The following is a 22556-nucleotide window of genomic DNA, read 5'->3' as shown; positions in this document are numbered from 1 at the left end:
GACGAATGCGTGGAGGCAAATAATGTCAGAGTGCAGGAAAGCACAAAATGACCGGGAGGAGAGGTGGAGGGCTGAAGAGAGTAAGTGGCGGGCTGAAGACAGGGCTGAAGCTCAAAGGTGGCGGCAGCGTGATGAGAGGAGGCAGGATTCAATGCTGAGGCTGCTGCAGGACCAAACCAGTATGCTCCAGTGTATGGTTGAGCTGCAGCAAAGGCAGCTGGAGCACAGACTGCCACTGCAGCCCCTCTGTAACCAACCGCCCTCCTCCCCAAGTTCCATAGCCTCCACACCCAGACGCCCAAGAATGCGGTGGGGGGGCCTCCGGCCAACCAGCCACTCCACCACAGAGGATTGCCCAAAAAAAAGAAGGCTGTCATTCAATAAATTTTAAAGTTGTAAACTTTTAAAGTGCTGTGCTTAAAGTGCTGTGTGGCATTTTCCTTCCCTCCTCCACCACCCCTCCTGGGATACCTTGGTAGTCATCCCCCTATTTGTGTGATGAATGAATAACGAATGCATGACTGTGAAGCAGCAATGACTTTATTGGCTCTGCAAGCAATGATTAAAGGGAGGAGGGGAGGGTGGTTAGCTTACAGGGAAATAGAGTGAACCAAGGGGCGGGGGGGTTCATCAAGGAGAAACAAACAGAACTTTCACACCGTAGCCTGGCCAGTCAGGAAACTGGTTTTCAAAGCTTCTCTGATGCGTACCGCGCCCTCCTGTGCTCTTCTAACCGCCCTGGTGTCTGGCTGCGCGTAACCAGCAGCTAGGCGATTTGCCTCAACCTCCCACCCCGCCATAAACGTCTCCCCCTTACTCTCACAGATATTGTGGAGCACACAGCAAGCAGTAATAACAGTGGGAATATTGGTTTTGCTGAGGTCTAAGCGAGTCAGTAAACTGCGCCAGCGCGCCTTTAAACGTCCAAATGCACATTCTACCACCATTCTGCACTTGCTCAGCCTGTAGTTGAACAGCTCCTGACCACTGTCCAGGCTGCCTGTGTATGGCTTCATGAGCCATGGCATTAAGGGGTAGGCTGGGTCCCCAAGGATACATATAGGCATTTCAACATCCCCAACAGTTATTTTCTGGTCTGGGAATAAAGTCCCTTCCTGCAGCTTTTGAAACAGACCAGAGTTCCTGAAGATGCGAGCATCATGCACCTTTCCCGGCCATCCCACGTTGATGTTGGTGAAACGTCCCTTGTGATCCACCAGAGCTTGCAGCACTATCGAAAAGCACCCCTTGCGGTTTATGTACTCGGCGGCTTGGTGCTCCGGTGCCAATATAGGGATATGGATTCCGTCTATAGCCCCACCACAGTTAGGGAATCCCATTGCAGCAAAGCCATCCACTATGACCTGCACATTTCCCAGGGTCACTACCCTTGATATCAGCAGATCTTTGATTGCGTGGGCTACTTGCATCACAGCAGCCCCCACAGTAGATTTGCCCACTCCAAATTGATTCCCAACTGACCGGTAGCTGTCTGGCGTTGCAAGCTTCCACAGGGCTATCGCCACTCGCTTCTCAACTGTGAGGGCTGCTCTCATCTTGGTATTCATGCGCTTCAGGGCAGGGGAAAGCAAGTCACAAAGTTCCATGAAAGTGCCCCTACGCATGCGAAAGTTTCACAGCCACTGGGAATCGTCCCAGACCTGCAACACTATGCGGTCCCACCAGTCTGTGCTTGTTTCCCGAGCCCAGAATCGGCGTTCCACAGCATGAACCTGCCCCATTAGCACCATGATGCATGCATTGTCAGGGCCCATGCTTTCAGAGAAATCTGTGTCCATGTCCTGATCACTCACGGGACCGCGCTGACGTCGCCTCCTCGCCCGGTATCGCGTTGCCATGTTCTGGTGCTGCATATACTGCTGAATAATGCGTGTGGTGGTTAAAGTGCTCCTAATTGCCAAAGTGAGCTGAGCGGGCTCCATGCTTGCCGTGGTATGGCGTCTGCACAGGTAACTCAGGAAAAAAGGCGCGAAATGATTGTCTGCCCTTGCTTTCACGGGGGGGGGGGGAGGGAGGGAACGGGGGGCTGACGATATGTACCCAGAACCACCCGCGACAATGTTTTAGCCCCATCAGGCATTGGGATCTCAACCCAGAATTCCAATGGGCAGCGGAGACTGCGGGAACTGTGGGATAGCTACCCACAGTGCAATGCTCCAGGAGTCGACACTTGCCTCGGTACTGTGGAAGTGCTCCGCCGAGTTAATGCACTTAATGCACTTTAGAGCATTTTCTGTGGGGACACACACACTCGAATATATAAAACCGATTTCTAAAAAACCGACTTCTATAAATTCGACTTAATTTCGTAGTGTAGACATACCCTTACTCAAGAACATCATATCTATAATTCTCAGAAGTAAAAATCAAACCTTTCACACTAATATGAAATGTAGTAACTCCAAGATGAGGAATTTTATTCATATTATTTTGTGGCATTAACAATTTTATACTATTGCAGGTTGAAAAGATTTGGATGCTGTATTCTAGTTCTGTCCCAAAATACATTTCAGTTAGACAGTGGAACAAGTAGTTACCCACCCTGGAGAAGCCAAACTCACATCTGCTCAAAAGACAGCTCACATACTGAATCTGACCCACAGTGTCATGAAAGGCAGCTTGCTGACATCATAGACTTTTTTTTATTCTTTCCACTGACACATGAACACTCCACCGTGGAAAGATACAGACCAAAAGATTTTGTTACAGATGAATTCAATAGGACACCAGATCCTTACACTGAAAACTGCTGTTCTTCCTTCCTGCTACAGAGAAACGTATGATCAGCAACTACTCCTCCAACATGTCAGTCTTCGGCAGCATGAATATATGCAATCCTATTGCTGAAGAATACATTTTACAGCTACCACACTTTATACCAGAGCCAGTCCTCAGGCTATTAGTTCTATGCATCATTTGCTCTTCCTCGGTGACTTGCTGGTAATAATGAATATTATCTAAAGCTCAAACATAGGAAGAGAGCACAAGCATCAGAAAAGCTTTTAGATTGCAACAATCCTGAACTCTGACATGACTGCACACTACTTTCTTATCCAGGTACTTGATTAGGCAAAACTTTCAAGGGTTGGGGAGGTTTTTGAAGGAGGGGATGGAGGATGGGAGAGAGAGCGAGAGAGCACATGTTATAGAAGAAAAGATTTTTAAAAATGCAGAAGCCTGAAACATTGTGGGTATTTTATAAAAAATTTTTAAAAACAAAGTGAAGTCATTCACCCCCTAGCTGTTATCTTTCACCTTTTCTTCTCTATCCACCGTTGTTCTGCCTTCTTCTCATATCCATCTCCCTCTCCTCTTATGGGAATTTTCTTTTACTAGTCACATCTCCATTGGTCTTTAATAGAAAATGGGCTTCTAGTGCAGTGTCTCATGACTTTGCTCCATGTCCTATTAAAACAACATTAAGATGCTTGTCTTCAATAAAAAGAAAAGAAAAAGGAAAGTGGACTCTAAAGGCTGGAGTATTTTGTAATAAATGGGAGGAAAACTGTTGCTTCATCAGTCATAATAGCAGAGGACTGTGCTCAATATGTCCTAAAAATGTGACAGTACCTAATGGAATATAACTTAGAACTCCGTAAAGAAATAAAGACTGAAGGCAGCTTCCAGGAGTAATCAGGACAAGGTAAAGGATTTAATAAAGTACAACTGATGTGCCCGGCAACAGTTATTTACTGAACGCCAGAAACAATAGTTGTCTTTGTGGCCATAAGAAGCAAACTGACTAAATGTGGTAAGAAATGTGTTTGTTTTAGCCTAGCATTGAATAAAAGGCTGAAGTCAACATTTACTGCATTTTCACTGCAGAAAGTATTGTCTGGAAAAAACAGTCAGAATGAGAAATGCAATAGATGTTTACATTAGAACAGTCACATTTGTTCTCATGAAGAAAACATCTAAAGTATTCAGGCGATTACTGCACAAAATAGGTACACAATATGGAGGCCTTCTGTATTACATAGAAGGTTCATGGCTGAGTGCTGGCCATGTTCCCTGGAGCATGCACTCTCTAGTTGGAAATCATGGGCATCACCTGCACAATGTACCATCTTGCCTTGAACAGCGGGCATCCCAAACACACTCCCAATAGTGCATTGGGAACATACTGCACCTGAATAAACTATGGCTCAGTCTTGTAAGGTGAGAAGCATATCCTGCATGGTGCTGAACTCCCATGAAGGTCAATGGGAGTTGAGGATGCACAGCACCTATGCAGGATCAGGCCCCTAATGCGCTACAGGACCAGCACTTCAAATACTAAATAAATAAATGTCTTTGTCCATTTCAGAACCAGCTAAAAGCTATGAACAATAAATTATTGCCATCTCTTAAAATAATCAGGGATAATTCCCTACATTTTGGGATTAGCCTGGGTTATTTATATTTCAATATGCTTCCCCGCAAAGCTCGACACACTTGTACAATTTAAATGTGCAATCAAAAAAAAAAACAAACAGATTAATTGTCAGCCCTGAAACAAGCAGAGAACAACAAACATTCTGTATAAAGGATTTTTCCTCCTCCAGTACGGTAGATGCTCTAGAACAGGAACACAAACTGTCTTTGGTCTTAAAACCTTAGAATTTATTAGACATATTCACTAAAAAAGATTTTTGCTTCTTCTGAAAGGCTTGTCTAAATCAGTGTTCCCAGTCTTTTCAGATAATTGTATGAGTTTAACTGTACCAGTCAGTGCCTGCTGCCTCTTGTTCAACTGGGCATAGATTACTAATAAATAATAATAATGAATCGTCCTTTACACTTTACAGCATTTTCTATTCTCCAAGAACTACACAAACATTAAATAATTTTCAGAACACCCCCATCAAGTAAGCAAGTATTCTCATCTGCATATTATAGATCAGGAAAAAAGAGGCACAAAAAACAGAGGGACTCGCCTAGGGTCACACAATAAGCAGAGCCAGGATTAGAACCCAGGAATTTCTGGCTCCCTGTTTTGTGTTCAAACTGCGATGTCTCAAAATCACAGGATTGGGATTTTCAGAAACACAAACTTCACAGCAAGTGGCTTGGAAAGGAGATAGCAGCCTGCACCATGTGCAGCACAGAGACATATCATTAAGATAGGGGTAGTGGAAAGCTAAGGGTACCAGCAGGGCTACCACGTCTAAGATATTTACGCAGTCCCATGGCCGGACACCACTTTGTTAGCACGTCACTAACTTTACACTGTAATGTCCTTGCGCCAGGATGCAGCACCCCAAAGGCAGAACCATGTTTGCTCAGACTGGGAAAGGACACGGAGGTCACCCCTCGAAAGTGAGGAGGATCCCACAAACACCAGGATGGGCTTCAGAGGGGTTAGCCGTGTTAGTCTGTGTCAGCAAAAACCAGGAGGAGTCCTCCTGGCACCTTAGAGACTAACACATTTATCTGGGCATAAGCTTTCGAGGGCTAAAGTGGGGGACAGCCCACGAAAGCTGAAGAAACGGGTTAGCCTCGAAGGTGCCACAAGGGCTCCTCGTGGTTTTTAAGCGGGATGGGCAGCTCCTCTTCATACCTAGGCACGAAGGGGCTGACGTGTGGCAGCCCCGATCCCAGTGCCTGCTTGGGCCGGGGGCGCGACGGGCACAGGGAAGGCCGCTCCTGCTGTTTCCCCTTTCTCACACCCCAGGGCAGCTGTGTCTCCCCCCATCCTCCGGTACAAACATGCCCCGGGGGGCAGCCCGCCCCTGGGGGGTGCGGGGGGAGGCGACTCCTACCTGCTGCTTATCGCCTGCTGCCAGCACAGGTGGAAGGAGCTCCGCACACCTCCCTCCCCCCACCGGGGAAAAGACTCAGCCTCTGCCCCGGCAGAAGTGAAGGAGCTGGGGGCGCCCCACGCAGGCCGGCCCGCAAAGCCTTTCCGCTTCCCTCCGGCCTTCCAGGTCGGGGTGAGCCGCCAGTAGCGGCCAGGCCGCAGGTTGCCCCGGCAACTGGCCGATTTGAATATGCTCATTAAATATTCATGACCTCTAGTCACTTGACCCAGCCCCTCCCTCCAGGCAGCGCGGAGAGCAGGGCCCGCCGGCGCGCGCGTTTCCCTCGGTGGGGCCCGGGACGCGCTGGCCCCTGCCAGCTCCTTGGGACATGCCGCTAGCAGCCTTCCGCCTAGAGAACATGCTCCCCGCGCTTGTCTCCTCCCCAGCCCCAGACTGGCGCTCCCCAGGGGAATAATGGACTAGCCCCCCCCCCGCCTTTACCTACCCATCCCTGCCCATGTACCCACCTCTCCCTCTCCTCACTTTCCAGCCCCGTCTAGGGCCCCTCCCCCCACTTCTGCCTAGCCACCTCCACACAATTCCCCACCCTCCTCCTTGTTGGTCCAGCCAGCATCTACCTCTTCAACACACCTTGCCAGCCCCCTCAGTCCTCCCCTCTCTTCTGGTCTTCTCCATCTGCGCATGCCCACTGCCCCCATCTCTGCATTATTCCCCTATCAAGTCCTTTCAGACCCAGCCTCCCCCTATCCATTCCCACCCCCAGCCTTGCTAAGGCCTCCTCCAGCTCCATTCCCCACCAGACATACACGCTCACATACCCAAGCTCCAGCTCCCTCTTTACCACCCCACCCAGTCCCCTTCTGCCTCTCCCTGCATCAGTTTATGCAGGCCCTAGCCTTACTATGGTAACCTTTTGTTCCCAGCTCCCACACACCCTTCTGCTTATTGCCTCATCCAGCCCCTTTGTTTCTGCCTTGACTAGCTTCCCCCTCCAATATACACTCCCCTGCTTTTGCACGCCCCGCTGTTTAGAGCCCTTTGTGTGAGGTCTCTCACAGATGTGAGACTTTGCATGGGGCCACATTGTTTTTCCCCTCCCTCAATTCCCAGCTTCTTCCATTCCCCTCCCTGACCTGCCAACCAGTGCAGTGCTATAACAGCCCGTGCCAGCCACCATCTCTGCCAGCCAGCCGGGAGCAGCTAGACAGGAGGAGAAGCAGCTGGCCTAGCTGCTTTACAGGTACCACAGCAACTCTGAGACCAGGAAGAGACTCTGCCTGGGGAATCCCTGCTGTCCCACTGCTGCCTGCTGTACTGGTGACTGACACCTCACCAGGGCTGCGGGCAGGCATGACACTTATGCATCTGGAGCCCTGTCACCCCTAATGCCTGACACTTGCAGCACTGCACATACCATACAGACCCCCAGCCTCCTCATTACAGCTGTGACTGGTCCCTACACCTACAAACATATACACACCCTCCTCACCGTGGATCTAATTCCCTCACCTCTGTGTCCCCATCCTCACACCCACATGCCTCATTAGAAACCTGTCTGATCCTGTGCCTACATGCAAAGCTTCCTCATTGTGGCTCTGTTCACCCCTCCCCATCTCTGTATCCCCATACCCACACCCAGTTGTCCTCACTACAGCCCAGTCCTGTACTCCCCACTGCCACATACCCTCCCCATCACACATGCACATATACAACCTCCTCACTGTGGCTCCATCCAGTGCCCCCACTTCCGTGTACCCACTCCACACACTTTACAAAGGACCCATCTCCTGCCCACCACCTCTGTGTATATTCTCCACACATCCAGCCCCTTCATTACAGCCCCGTCTGATTCCCCCTACTTCAGCATACTCTCGCCTCACTCATACACACCCTCCTCTCACTACAGCTGCATCTAGTCCCCTCACCTCTGTGTACTCATCCTGTACAATCAGCCATCTCATTCCTCTCCACTTCTATATGTACACCCCTCTAAGTACTCAGACCCAGTTGCTTCAGTATGGCTTCATCTGGCCTCCCCTGCCTCCGCATACTCACTCAATTGCCTCAGTAGGATCTCACCCAGCCTCCCCTCCACTTCTTTGGACCTAACCCCACCGCTCTCCTACATGTTCCCAGCTTCAACAGGGCCCAGCACAGTTCTCCCCTCACATCTCCTTTTAACTCCACCCAGGCCTAAAATATATCACAAAAAAAGTTATGAAATATTTAAGCTTGCTATACACATAGTACGCCTGACACAAACCCACAAAAGCAAGGAAATGAAAAGTTAAGCCATATCACAGTATTTATCCTCTACTTCACCCAGAGGAAGGCACTCTACCACTGCATGCCACAGATCACTCATCACAGTCTTAACTCTGCCCCCATAGGGATGCCAGCCTTCCAGCACCCCCTTTACCAAAGCACCCCACAAACTATTCCTTAGCTTTCCCTTTTCCACCCTCCTTTATTATTATTTGTATTACAGGACCACATAAAGCCCCAGCCTGTTCCATTGTGCCAGGCACTGTGAAAGCGCATAAGTAAGAGACAGTCCCCACTCTGGAAAGCTTGCAATCTAAACAGACAAAATGGAAAAGAGAAGGAGGGGAAACAGAAAGGCAAATTGACTCATGTTAATAATAAAGCTAGGAATAGACCCCAGGTCTCCTGAGTCCTAGTTCAGTACCCTCCCACTTGGACTACACTACTTCGGCCTGTCCCTTGCTATCAGTTGTGGAAGTCTGGCATGCTTAAAAGGTGAAGTTTGGCAAAGGGTGTACTGGAGAGTGGGTATCCATAGTGAGGGAGAGTTAAGGTTGTGGTGTGTGACTTTTGTGTACAGTAGTTGTGGTAGTCGTATGCTTCATCAGAGAATTGTCTTTACCAGAGAGCGAGGGTGGGAACATAATCGAATCCAATCTTTTACTCAAGATCATAAAAAATCTGCTCCTCACAATAAAACAGCACTGTTGGTGTTGGAATTAACCCTCACACTCAATATAAACAAACAAACAAACATGCAGTGCAGGTAGTGACACCTGTACTTAAGGTTGCTTGATGCTTCCCATTATAAAATCTTGTTTTCAGTTGCTTATAACTTTGCCAAATTTAAATTGCTTGAGCTGAAATTTTCCATGGCAGGTCTTTGCTTCAGACTGAGGTTTTGGGGAAAGTTTCAGCTAAACCAGTTCATCTGTTTCTCAGAACAAGGTTAGGGAAAAACAGATTATTTTGCTGATGGTAAAAAAGTACATATAACCATTTCATTGGGAAGCTAGCAACTTCATACCTTGGAGCAAGGACTTGAAATTTGGCAGGAGGATTGCCTTTGTGTTATAGATGTGCTTATTGCTCTTCCCATGAAACTATGCCCAAATTTGGTCAAATTATAAGGTTCTGAAAAATCATAGTTCACACATGCTCAGTAGATACTTGCTACTGCTAAATTCTCCTGCCCCTCACAGCTCCTGTGTGTGACCGGACTGTGCATGCATCATCCCTACTGATCAAATGAGCGTGATCCCGCTCAGGGCTACAGAGGCTGAGCAGAACTTTCCCTGCTATTGCTCCTCCAGTCTATAGAGGCCACTACGGCAACACAAACCAGAACTGGCAGCAGGGTTACTAGCTCTCCTGTGCTCCCGATTCTTGCCATGCTGGTGCCCAAGCATCCAGGAGAAGGAAAAGGAAACAAAGTGCCTGACTCAGATGCAGAGAGGTGAAGACTGAGGGAAAATGGGGGAAGGGAGGATAGGAGCCTGGGGGTGGAGGGTTAGGAGGTGGGAGTAGGAAGGGGGCAGGAGCAGAGGGAGACAGAAGAGGAGGTGCCATAAGAACAGGGTTGGAAGAAGGTTGTGGTGAGAACATTGGCAGAAGCAAGGGATAAGGGCTGGAGCAAAGGGAGGGACACAGAGGAAGGAAACAAGGAAAGCGGGCACAGGACTGGAGCAGAGTGGGGACGGGCAGGATTAGAGTGGGGAGTAATGAACAGGAGCTGGCAGGGGGTAGGTGGATAGCAGCAGAAGAGGAGAGGTTACTGGGGGACAGGGGAAGAAGTGTCCAAATAACCACTACAGATCACTCCTTTGAAGAACGTAGAATGGAACCTATTATTCCTGAGTCCCACATTCCTTTGCTGTAAGCTGTGAAACTCACTGGCAAAGTTTGTGTTTCCATACCCTTCTAGTTTTGATTTCCTCATCACTGTAGCATCTGACTGCTTCACAAACATTAATATATTTATCTTCACACTGCCCCTGGGAGGGAAAGTGGCATTATTCTGATTGTAGAGATGGGAAACTAAGGAATAACGCCATTAATGTCAAAAGTGTCCACTAATTTGGGGTACCCAATTTGAGACACTATGGCCTGATTTAAAAAAAAAAACCCTGAGAATTTTATAGCACTTTATTTGGTCAGGGCAGCGCTCCCATTAACTTCAGTTGCTGCAGTGAGGGCTCAGCACTTCATCACCTCACGGTTTCAAATTGGGCATCCAGAAAATGAGAATCACACAGTAGTGGCCAACTGTTGAAAAGTCTGGCAGAGGTGACTTGCCCCAGCATCACAAAGGAACTCTGTGGGGGCAGAGTATCATCATTTATGTAAAAAGAAAAGGAGTACTTGTGGCACCTTAGAGACTAACCAATTTATTTGAGCATGAGCTTTCGTGAGCTACAGCTCACTTCATCAGATGTATACCGTGGAAACTGCAGCAGACTTTATATACACACAGAGAATATGAAACAATACCTCCTCCCACCCCACTGTCCTGCTGGTAATAGCTTATCTAAAGTGATCAACAGGTGGGCCATTTCCAGCACAAATCATTTATGTACACTCCAGTCTATTCCATGCAATGTTGCTCTGGAATACGCATATTCAGTTCTCCATCTGAAATATACACAGATGTGATCATTTTTGAATTTTTAAAATTAAATACACCTATTAAATTCTATTTAGAGCTACAAGAGCAGATTTAAAGGTGTGTTGAAGCTGCTGAGTGTCAATAACTCCATTCACTGGTTTCTTTGCATGGAATGGAAGCTAAGGTTGGTGTCAGAACTCTTTGTATAACGTAACTTGTGATTTCCAGTGGTTTAAAACGATGTATCTAAAGCAACTTTTTCTTTGGAATAACAGTTACCAAGCTTGATGCTCCATTCAGAGCAAGAGAAGTAGGAGGGCCAGTAACGGGCTAGTTACTTGGAGCTCCTTGATTTTTGTGCCAGCCTGAACCCAATGTCATTTAGCACTATGCCACATCCACCATACTGCTGCAAGTGTGTTAGAGCTTAACCACTGCTGATGGCTCTTGGATACAGTATTGCAAAGAAAACACCACAGTGCTCTTAAAAAAATAAACCTTAGACATTAGATCAGGAAATGAGGCATCTTCTGGGCCTGATGGTCAACCAGCATCAGAAAATATCACTCAGGGCCTGATCTTTCACAGTGGAGCACTCTCACTCCCACAGGTGTCAATGCAAGCTGTCAGTCCACTTTCACAGGAAGGAAGGCCGTGGGAGGTAGCATGTTTCGGGAAAGTAGTATGATTCAGTGGAAACAACACTGGATTGGGCGTCTGCAGATGGGAGTATTTTCCGCAACTCTGGCAGACCTGCTGTATGACTTAGGGCAAGTCACCTCTCAATGCCTCAGTTTCCAAGATGTAAATTGGGGGAAATGATACTCTCCGATAGGCTAAGTGTATGTATATGTATATGTATTTGGTAATATTAACCATTTCCCTCCTTCCGTTGGAATTAAGCTTGTTATGATTACTCCAGTCTGAACTACTTTTTTAAACAATTCAAGGAGAAAATGCATCTTTCCATAAGCAAGTAAGATGAAATCTGGCACAATCTCAGAGTAAATACAGGAGCTTTGTGCCTGAACTGCGCAGAGTTAATGTAATGCCTCTGGGGATGGAGCCAGAACAAAGCTAAGATCAGGAAGAAAACTGTAAATTAAAAACTACAGCACTGATGTGATCCCTCTCCAGGAACTATCTTATACATATAAAACCATAGAGAGGAGAAAAAGGTCTGACTTCACTCTTGAGCTACCAATTTTCTTATACTTGGAATATATAAATTAAACAGTTTATGAAATTATATGGAAATTCTAGTCCTGATTCCAATCTCACTTACACCAGTAGAACTCCACTGATTTAGAGAGAGTTACTGTGGATTCATACTGGTGGTAAATTAAGTTAACGAGAGCTGTGGGTGCTCACCCACTCTGCAAACCAAGCCTAGAATGCCTCAGATTGGACATGCTTAGCCCTTGGAGTCATGCCCTGTCTACTTATGTATTTAAATGAATATATGGCCTTCATCACCTTAGAATCTGAGCACCTCACAGTCATGAATGGATTTGATTTGATTTATTATTAATTGATTTTGTAATTTGTATTACAGTAGCTCTTAGAGCAGAGGTGGGCAAACTATGGCCCGCGGGCCACATCCAGCCCGCGGGACCGTCCTGCCTGGCCCCTGAGCTCCTGGCTGGGGAGGCTAGCCCCTGGCCCCTCCCCTGCTGTCCCCCCTCCCCCACGGATGGCTCCATCCGGGTGGCGGGGCTGTGAGCTCCTGCTGCTCTGAGTGGCATGGTAAGGGGGCAGGGGGGGAGGGGTATTGGATAAGGGACAGAGGGTCCCGGGGGGCAGTCAGGGGACAGGGAGTGGTTGGATGGGGCAAAGGTTCTGGGGGACGTGGTCAAGGGATGGGTGGGGGGGGGGTTGGATAGGGCGTGGGAGTCCCGGGGGGCCTGTCAGGAGGCGTGGGTGTGAATATGGGTTGCGGGGGCAGTCAGGGGACAGGGAGCGGGGGGGGGGTTGGATAGGGGGTGGGGTCCTGGGGGGGTGGTTTGGGGCAGGGGGTCCTGGGAAGGGGAGGTCAGGGGACAAGGAGCAGGGGGGGTTGGATGCGTCGGTGGTTCTGAGGGGGGCAGTCAGGGGGCAGGAAGTGGGAGGGGGCGGATAGGGGGTGGGGGCCAGGCTGTTTGGAGAGGCACAGCCTTCTCTACCAAGCCCTCCATACAGTTTTGCACCCCGATGTGGCCACAAGTACTCCTTTTCTTTTTGCGGATACCGACTAACACGGCTGGTACTCTGAAAGGTAAAAGACAGTCTCTCTTCCCCACAGAGTTTATAATCTAGATCGGTGTTTTTCAAACTGTGGTCTGTGGACTCCTGGGTGTCCACAGACTATGCCTAAGGGGTCCGTGAAAGGTTCTTGTTACCATAGAAAAGTGGTTCTCAACCAGTGGTCCGTGGACCCCTGGGGGCAGACTATGTCTAAGATTTCCAAAGGGGTCTGCACCTCCATTCAAAATTTTTTAGGGGTCTGCAAATGAAAAAAGGTTGAAAACCACTGATCAAAGACAAGAAAGACAAAGAAATAACTGCAATCTTCATTTTACCGAGGGGTACTAAGGAAAGGGTAGATTGTCCAAAATCACAAAGGAAGTAAGGAATTGAACCCTAAAACCTCATTCCCAGCCCCTGAGCCACTAGATCATCCTCTGTTCTTCAGCAGTGCTTTCTTTTTTGTGTCACATAAGTGGGGTATTTGATTTCTTTTGTAATTTCTGTAGCAATGATGATTTGATCACTGTCTTGGCAGCTAATTTTGCACAGGCCCCTTTAAAGAGAAACTTGCAATTGGCCCAGGGAAAACTTTATTTCAAGTCTATGTAACTACCTCATAAACCTGTTATCTTTAATATGGTTGAAGTCATTGTGCCCAGTTGATGACATCACAATAATTTCCATAGAAACAGATGTTAAAAGCATAGGACTTCTTCACAGTCGGATAAAGTAGAAGGAGAAACTGAAGATATGAGGGAGAAAGCACTTATTGAAAGAGCTAAAGGAAGATAGGAAAACATGGGATCAATGAGTTTATTTTGTTGCAACTGTTCCTTGTTTTCAAGCTGGACCCAATGTGAGAATCCAATTTAAATCACTTTCCCTGATACACTGAATCAGGGCATTTGTTTTAGCTTTTGAGAAGAGCATATTTGAATTTGTAAATTGTAGTATGAATGGAAAATTTTGTCAGGAAACATACAACGTATTGTACAAAGTCTTCGCCTTTCAGGCCGAGCTGGGCCTGGGAAAACTTGCAATAAGGGTTTCAAGGATATTTTTAATCCAATTTGGAGTGGTGGAAATATTCATCTCTTCCTGTCCCTGCTCCTTCAAACAAATAAACCAAGACATTAGTTTGTTGAAGCAACCCAGAAATACTGTTCAGAGTCAAGAAGCAAACAAGTACTTTCCAGAGGCTACATTGGGGCCAGACCTACAGATTAGTTCCTGCCCTCTCACTGTTATGTAGTTTGACAAGGGAAATGTAAACCCATACTTGACTCTGTGGGAATGCAATCAGATTATCTGGGTACTAACAACAAAACAAAACAGGAAAAGATATCCACTCAAAGAGTAATGGTTCTAACAGCAAAGCTAATCTGTATGATCGGTTTAACACCTCAGGCACTGATCTGGGCAATCTCCTTAGCTAAAGCAGGGCTGAGCCTTCTGACTACTTAGATAGGAGATCCCCAAGGAAAATCCACTCACTTCAGAAAGAAAAGGAGTACTTGTGGCACCTTAGAGACTAACCAATTTATTTGAGCATGAGCTTTCGTGAGCTACAGCTCACTTCATCGGATGCATACCGTGGAAACTGCAGCAGACTTTATATACACACAGAGAATATGAAACAATACCTCCTCCCACCCCACTGTCCTGCTGGTAATAGCTTATCTAAAGTGATCATCAGGTTGGGCCATTTCCAGCACAAATCCAGGTTTTCTCACCCTCCACCCCCCCCCCCCCAAATTCACTCTCCTGCTGGTGATAGCCCATCCAAAGTGACAACTCTTTACACAATGTGCTTCAGAAAGTGGTGTTGGTGATTCAGTAGGTGGCACTCTTCGCTCAGTCAGTTTCAACGAATGCACCAGCCTAGTGTTAGGGATGCTGTGAGCTAAAGGTCCCATCTTTCAGGGAAGATGTAAAACCAAGGGCCTGTAGTCAATAAAGAATCCCCTGGCTCTTTTTGGAGTTCGGGAGTTATAGCTCAGTTGCAGATTTCACCTTAGATAATAATTCTACCTCCCTCAACTGCTCTTTAATGGGTATGATTTTGTTTTTCACTTGTATACTGTTGCTGTCTGCTGCTAAACAGCTGGTGTATTCCATCCCAGAAGTGACAGCATTTCATTGGTGGTTGAAGTGATTCTTTAGTGTGAAAGACATATTGTATAATAAAGGCAAGAAACTGTATTATGTTAAGTGTGACCCATTGATTTTGGAAAACCTTTTAATTTCTAAAGGCCTCCCTCCCATATCTGCCTTGAATTGAATTAATAGTTTCAATACCAAAATAACTTTTGCTGGGTCTTTTTCTCCCTTCCTATTTATACAGGAAGAGAGGAACAAATACATTCTATAGCTGGGAAGTTATTGAACATTGAGATGCAATGTCAGCTAGTTTAGAAGGGGAAATTTCCCTGGTTATATCTTCTCCATCTCCCAAATAAATCACTGGAATCAGGGGAAATGTCAGTACACAAACTAAGGCTTTGGAAGAAAGTCAGATTCGGTGTGGTTCCTCAGAAACTCACAGCAGATGGGAGATATCCTCTTTACCCCCTGAAAATCATCAGCTTGTGTTATTTTTCATCAGTACACCTACATTTTCAGATTCCCATTAAACTAAACCATTTCCTGTGTGCAAAGCCCAAATATGCTGTATTTGCACAAGTGCTTCCCAGGGGAATGGAATCCTCTCCCAAGCTCAGGAGCACCTCTAGAATTGCTCTGCAGCCATCATTATGATCACTGTGCCTCCCACCCCACACAGAGAGGTTTGCTAAGAGGAACTGCAGATCCTGAAACTATTTTTATTATTGTGGTAGTGCCTAGGGGTCTTAATCAGGGCCCTACCGTGCTAGGTGCTGTACAAATGTATATCAAAAGATAGTCCCTGCCCTGAAGAATTTACAGTCTAAGTAAATTGTAAGAAAATGTAACTAGTGAAGATGCAGGCATTTTTTAAAAGAACTCTTTGGTATGAACTGTAGCATAAGTCCCTGTAGGACACAGAAGTCATCGTGGTGATGCTATTTATAATTTACACCTGGTTCATGCTCTAGGTGGTCCCTTGCCCCCTTCTGGGATAAATTCTATTGTTGATGATTGAATTACAACTTTGTTTTCAACATTAACCAAGAAAAAAAGTAAATTGCTTTTGAAAGGGAGTTAGGGTCACTGACCATACCTTGTTTTCCCGTCATTTTCAAGAGAATCACTTGTTCTCTGCAATGCAGAGGAACTTTATGACATCACAGCCTTTGTAGTTCTGGCATCACACTCTTTCCATAAGAACTTGTTTTGCCAAGCATGCATTAGCTGTGAAATTAACCCCCTGTCTATATGTAGGGCCTGATTCTCCAACGCTCTGACCCACGTGTCATCATTTACATCAGGGCAAAGTAAATGTAAAATGCTACCAGATCAGAAAGACAGCATTTTACATTCCCTTTTCACCAATGTAATTGACAACAGATGGAGAACAGAGCAATGGAGAATCAAGTCCTGATTTTTAGCCAACAGTGCAGACCCCTAGTGTACACCCAATTTACACCAGTGCAGCACAGTTTGCATGGATGTAGCTTACCCCACATTACACTGCACCCATATAAATCACGTTTACATTAGGGCTGTCAATTAATTGCAGTTAACTCACGTGATTAACTCAAAACAGATTAACTCGATTAAAAAAATTAATCGTGATTAATTGCAGTTTTAATTGCACTGTTAAACAATAATAGAATACCAATTTAAATTTATTACAAATATTTTTGGATCTTTTCTATATTTTCAAATATATTTCAATTATAACACAGAATACAAAGTGTACAGTGCTTACTTTATATTATTTTTGAATACAAATATTTGCACTGTAGAAGAGAAAAGAAATAGTATTTTTCAATTCACCTTATCCAAGTACTGTAGTGCAATCTCTTTAACATGAAAATGCAACTTACAAATGTAGATTTTTTTTTTTTTACATAACCTCTCTCAAAAATGAAACAACGTAAAACTTTAGAGCCTACAAGTCCACTCAGTCCTCCTTCTTGGTCAGCCAATCACTAGGAGAAACAAGTTTGTTTACATTTATGGGAGATAATACTGCCCACTTCTTATTTACAAGCTCTCCTGAAAATGAGAACAGGCGTTCCCATGGCACTTTTGTAGCCAGCGTTCCAAGGTATTTACGTTTCAGACATGCTAAGCATTTGTATGCCCCTTCATGCTTCAACCATCATTCTAGATGACATGCTTCGATGCTGATGGCACTTATTAAAAACATTTAATTACATTTGTGACTGAACTCCTTGAGGGAGAATTCTATGTCTCCTGCTCCGTGGTTTTACCTGCATTCTGCCATATATTTCATGTTATGGCAATCTTGGATGATGACCCAGCATATGTTGTTTGATTTAAGAACACTTTCATTGCAGATCTGACAAAACTCAAAGAAGGTACCAATATGAGATTTCTAGAGAAAGCTACAGCACTCGACCCAAGGTTTAAGACTCTGAAGTGCCTTCCAAAATCTGAGAGGGATGAGGTGTGGCACATACTGTCCGAAGTCTTAAAAGAGCAACACTCCGATTCAGAAACTATAGAACCCGAACCACCAAAAAAGAAAATCAACCTTGTGTTGGTGGCATCTGACTCAGATGATGAAAAATGAACATGTGTCAATGCTTTGGGTCATTATCGAGCAGAACCCGTCATTAGCATGGAAGCTTAGAGATTGGCTGAACAAGAAGTACGATTGAGGGGACTTGTAGGCTCTATTTTTTTTTTAACATAACTGCACTGAAAAATAAAACAATCTACATTTGTATGTTGCACTTTCACAATAAAGAGATTGCACTATAGTACTTGTATGAGGTGAACTGAAAAATACTATTTCTTTTGTTTATCTTTTTACAGTCAAATATTTGTAATAAAAATAATAAAGTGAGCACTGTACATTTTGTATTCTGTGTTGTAATTGAAATCAATATATTTGAAATGTAGAAAAATCCAAAATATTTAAATAAATAATATTTTATTATTGTTTAACAGTGCGATTAAAATTGTGATTAATCGCAATTTTTTTGATCGCTTGACAGTCCAAGTTTACACTAATGCTTTGCACCAGGGCCATCGCTATTACACTGGTTGATAAAATCCCAGTATAGACAAGGGCTGAGAGTGGGAGTTAATTTCTCAGTTAGTGTCTGTCCTCAAGCAAAGGAAATGGGCTTTATGGAAGGAATTCTGTGGCAGTTTTGGGGGAAGAAATCTATCCTCCAGCTGATGGTGCATACAGTTCTGATGTTTTCTGTGGACTATCTTCCAGGACTTAGACTGACCAGAGGCCGCATACCCTGTACACCTCTACTCAAGGGTTTGGTGGCAACTGGATCTGTGTTATCATGGTCCTAGTGACCATGTCCCCGGGACCTCAGCCTTCCCAGACTCTCTGTTCTGGGTTTTGCAGAGCTGAACAGAACCTAAATCCAACATGTGGAGTTCATAGCTCTCTGTGCATCAGGACCATAGTGGTTCCTCTGCCTTGGAGGCTTTCCACAACTCCTATACCCGTGGGTGAATTTCACTCTACGTAAACTACTAGAAACTTCATCTGAGCTTGTTCTTTGTACCCTGGGCTGGCCTTACCATGAGGCGAACTGAGGTGGCCGCCTCAGGTGCCAGACTGTGGGGGGGCTCCACTAGGACCCAGAGTGTAGAAAATTGTGTCTGCTGCTCCTGCATATGTATTCTCTCTGCTCTAGATGCACAGAGATGGTGGAGTGCTGTGCTGGAAGAAGGAGGGCACAAGAGACATAACAGGCAGGCAGGAGAAAAGGCGAGAGGGAATAACAGAAAGCAGCAGGAGCTACAGGGAGAGAGAGGAGAGGAGGAGGAGGAGCCTCTTCTGTACCTCTCTAGCACCCCCAGGAGCCTGGACTGATTAACACGTGCTTTTCAGGGAGCTTCTTGTTTTCTGCTGCTTCCCTGAACCCACTTGAGGAGAACAGGCAGTCAACTGAAGTAGTAGGAGCCAGTTAGGCCCTTAAGAAGCTGGTATCTTCCCTCACTCCGGCCCTGCTACCAGCCAGCTTATTTGTCCCCTTCAACTGAGTGTTGAGAGCTACTGTAGCTGGCACAGAACAGCAGCCATGAGTGAAAGAAGAAAATGCCCCTCTGGGGCAGCATTCAGAAAAAGCAAGCAAGCAAAGGAAGCATTTCTATCTAAGCAGGAAGGCGCTCTCCTGAGATACATAGACACAAATGTCCATGGTGAGCCTTCCGGCCCCAGTGAGGATGTGAGTGGTGAGGAGATGCCTGATCTTCCAGTTAGTCAAAGTGCAGGTGACCTGGCAGCTACTGCAGCATCCATATCTCCATCTCAAATGGACATAACAATGCATATTCCTGAAGAAAAGTGTAGATCAGAGAAGAGTGTGGTGGAGGCGCAAGAAACAGCTGCTGCTGAGTTTAGTTCCTTAAGTCTAGATGATCCAGGACTGTGGACCCACATGAGCAGTAGCCTGAGGGACTTCCTTGTACTGCATGGGCCACAGCAAGTGAAAAACTTCATGTTCCCCAAAGACAATGAAAATAGAAGTTTCCATCCAACACATTACTGGCGTGAAATCCCCAATGGTGATAAAGTGGAGAGGCCACAGCTTATGTACTCAAAAACCCAGAATGCTGCATACTGTTTTTGTTGCAAACTCTTCCAGTCTAATGTTCCAGCCACATTGGGTTCTACAGGAACAAAGGACTGGAAAAATCTGGCTAGAAATCTGGCATGCCATGAGAAAGCAGCAAATCACCAGAGAGTATTCCATAGGTGGAAAGAGCTTGAGATGAGACTAAGGTTAAAGGCCACCATAGATGATCAGCATCAAGAGAAGATTGCATCAGAGTCTCTTTACTGATTAATTCCCATTAAGAACTCCTGGTAAATGACTGTGGAAAATATGCTTATTATTGTAGTATGCTTGGTGTAACAGGTTGCCTGGTACATGCAATGAAAATAGGATCATTAAATTTAGCAAGTGAAAAATCTCATTTGTGACTAATTCAATTCTCCTGCAAGGGCAGGAGTCTCCTAAGAGTGGATACATATCATACAAATACACCTTCATGTTTGTAATCTTATGCACAAATTACTTCCTCATCATTTACACTGTAACCATCAAGGGAATATGTTCAGTGAATATCTCTGAGTACTTGCAAACATAGCTTTGTGATATAGCAGGTTTTTGCTCATGCAGGCATCTTAACCTGCTCAGAAAACAGAAGTGGCTTGCAAACACAGCACCCTGAGGGTTTCTGTGTTATGTTCTGAATCTTTGTTGCTGTGTGCAATATGCAGTGTGAAGTGAAATCCTAGGGATCAAAAAGTTATAAGAACATCTGCAGACACAGGAATTGTTAAACTGTGATGAAGTAGGCTGCCCCCTAGAGTAGGAAGAAAGAACAGACAGTGTTTCATGCTAGGAGTCTCAGATGGTTGAGCGAGATGGCTGGGAACTCAAGAGTTACGAAAGGCAATCTGATTGTCTGAAAAGGAGATAATGACTTGCACGAGGGATAGTGAAAGAGTCCTATATCTGGATGGCAGTAAAATGAGGGAAAGTAGATAAAAGCATGAATTAAACATAAGGAATGTTTCAACCACTGCCTCTGAAATGCCAGAGGTAAGGAAAGAGCTTAGAGTAGAAACAGACTCCGACTTGGACACGATGGAAGCCAAAACTCCTTTCATCCAGGAAATGCTTAAGAGTGTTTATGCAGGAACTTTATATTATCTTACCTCCTGGAGTGTGGTATCTGCTTAAGCATGATATTTTAAAATACTTTTTGCATACTTGAGACTTGCAATATATAACTGAGTGCAAACATTTAGATCTCAGTTCTGCCCTTTGATAGTTGCCTGCATATCAATGAACAGCTTGTGACATTAGCAGCTAGTAGATGCTTCTGCAAGCCTGTATATAAAGGTGTATTAAAGTGTAGTCCAGCTTCCGCAGTCATTACTTATGGCATTATGGATTATGCTGTTTGCTAGACTAAACAGTTTTCTGTCATGGCATGACTAAGAATAAAGTGGCTTTAGGATCTGGAAAAGTCAAGGATAAAATAGCTCAGAGGAACTGTAATCTTGAGATAGGGAGCTGGCTTTTCACTGCTAGATCAAGGCCAACTGAGAGTGAATGCAGTTTATTGACATGAGAGAAATTTGTATTTTCTGCTCTCAGAGCCTGATCCAGAACCCATTGTACTCAGCAGGAGCTATTCCAGGGTCAGTGGACTTTGGCTCATGTCCTTACCTCTTTGTGGTGTTAAGGTACTAGATTGCATTAAATAACTGTTCTCTTAGCCTACAGCTGATCCCTCCTGCCCAAGATTGCACTGCATGGACAGTGTGGTGTGTGGAAAGCATGTACTGCTACTGTCCATGCTGTATCTGTTCTATGGAGAGGAGTCACCGGGCCATGCTTCTTCCCAGCCCAGAATATGCACTGCCACACCCAGTCTTTGGCAAGGAGGTTCATTTTCCTAGCCAAGGTTGGCAAGCAAACAGGAAAACTGTCTTTTAACTTCTTTCTTAGCCTCAGGCCCATCCTTCCCTGGGGTCTCTGGCACTCCTGTTCCTGGCAGCCTCCCAGTTTCAGTTAGCTCCGCTCCCTTCCTGGAGCGGCAGCTCCTGGGCGGCTTCTCTGAGCCCCTGTGCCAGGGACCCACCACAGGAGCTAACTCCACTCCAGTGTGGCTTTCCCTCTCCAGGGCACAGCCAGTCTCAGTCCATCCCCACACTGCAGTGCTGCCCAGTGCTCTTTAATTGGCTGGATTGGACTCACCTGCTCTGGGCTGGGGCACTGGGCTTAGTCTATCCACAGGGACCAGCTACCCTGTGACAAGAGGACTTGTCTAGGTTTATCATTGTAACACCTTCTACAAATCCTAAATTTGCTTAAAACATATTCATAAAGAGAAAAGGAGTACTTGTGGCACCTTACTTGTGGCACCTTGATGCATCCGATGAAGTGAGCTGTAGCTCATGAAAGCTTATGCTCAAATAAATTGGTTAGTCTCTAAGGTGCCACAAGTCCTCCTTTTCTTTTTGCGAATACAGACTAACACGGCTGCTACTCTGAAACCTGTCATATTCATAAAGATTTGTCACAAGGAGTCTTGGTGGATGGTATGTGGGTGCTAGGTGCAAGGAGAAATCTGTCAGCTGACCTATTCAGTCAGTGACTTAAGGTAAATCCTTAATTTATATCTTTATCTCTGATATACTGTGTGTGCAGCTATAAACAGATACACAAACATGCCCTGATTATCGTAGGAGTGGGATATAAAATAAGAATCTATACAGAAGGGAAGTATAGATATACTGATATTTATATAAACGTACATAATTCCATACGGTGGAATATGTGGTAATAATATCCATGTGATCAGTTCCTGTGTTTCTGCAGCCATGTAATAAACTGCACCACCCTGGTGATAAACCAATGTGACGCTTCCCAAGGGTACCTAGGGCTGTAAGGCATCTTACCACCACCTGTCCTTAGCTTGCTTGTGCCTATTGTGGATCAGCTCCCTGAAACCACCAGCTTCCGGCAACACATGCCCTGCCTTCCAGGCCTCTGCAGGCTACCTCTCCAGTACCTCTCTGTACAGGTAGTGATAGGCAC

At 45.6% G+C, this 22556-nt stretch overlaps 1 protein-coding gene across 13 annotated transcripts in view; it reads right to left on the bottom strand.

Annotated features, from left to right (window-relative positions):
* Positions 1-22556, bottom strand: part of LRRC56 (leucine rich repeat containing 56) — a 138691-nt gene that overhangs the window by 99912 nt on the left and 16223 nt on the right. For 2 of the 13 annotated variants that reach the window (XM_048852545.2, XM_048852551.2), the window contains exon 1: positions 5763-5994. The exons of 5 other annotated variants lie outside the window; for them this stretch is intronic. The gene's annotated coding sequence lies outside the window, so the exon portion shown is untranslated. Of the gene's footprint in view, positions 1-3255; positions 3427-5762; positions 5996-22556 lie in introns of those variants that run through there. 6 more of the 13 variants (XM_048852555.2, XM_048852556.2, XM_075129301.1 and 3 more) reach the window with 5 other exon arrangements.

Source organism: Caretta caretta, chromosome 6, assembly GCF_965140235.1.
Source record: "Caretta caretta isolate rCarCar2 chromosome 6, rCarCar1.hap1, whole genome shotgun sequence".
NCBI lineage: Eukaryota > Metazoa > Chordata > Testudines > Cheloniidae > Caretta > Caretta caretta.
This window is presented reverse-complemented; position numbering and strand designations above follow the sequence as displayed.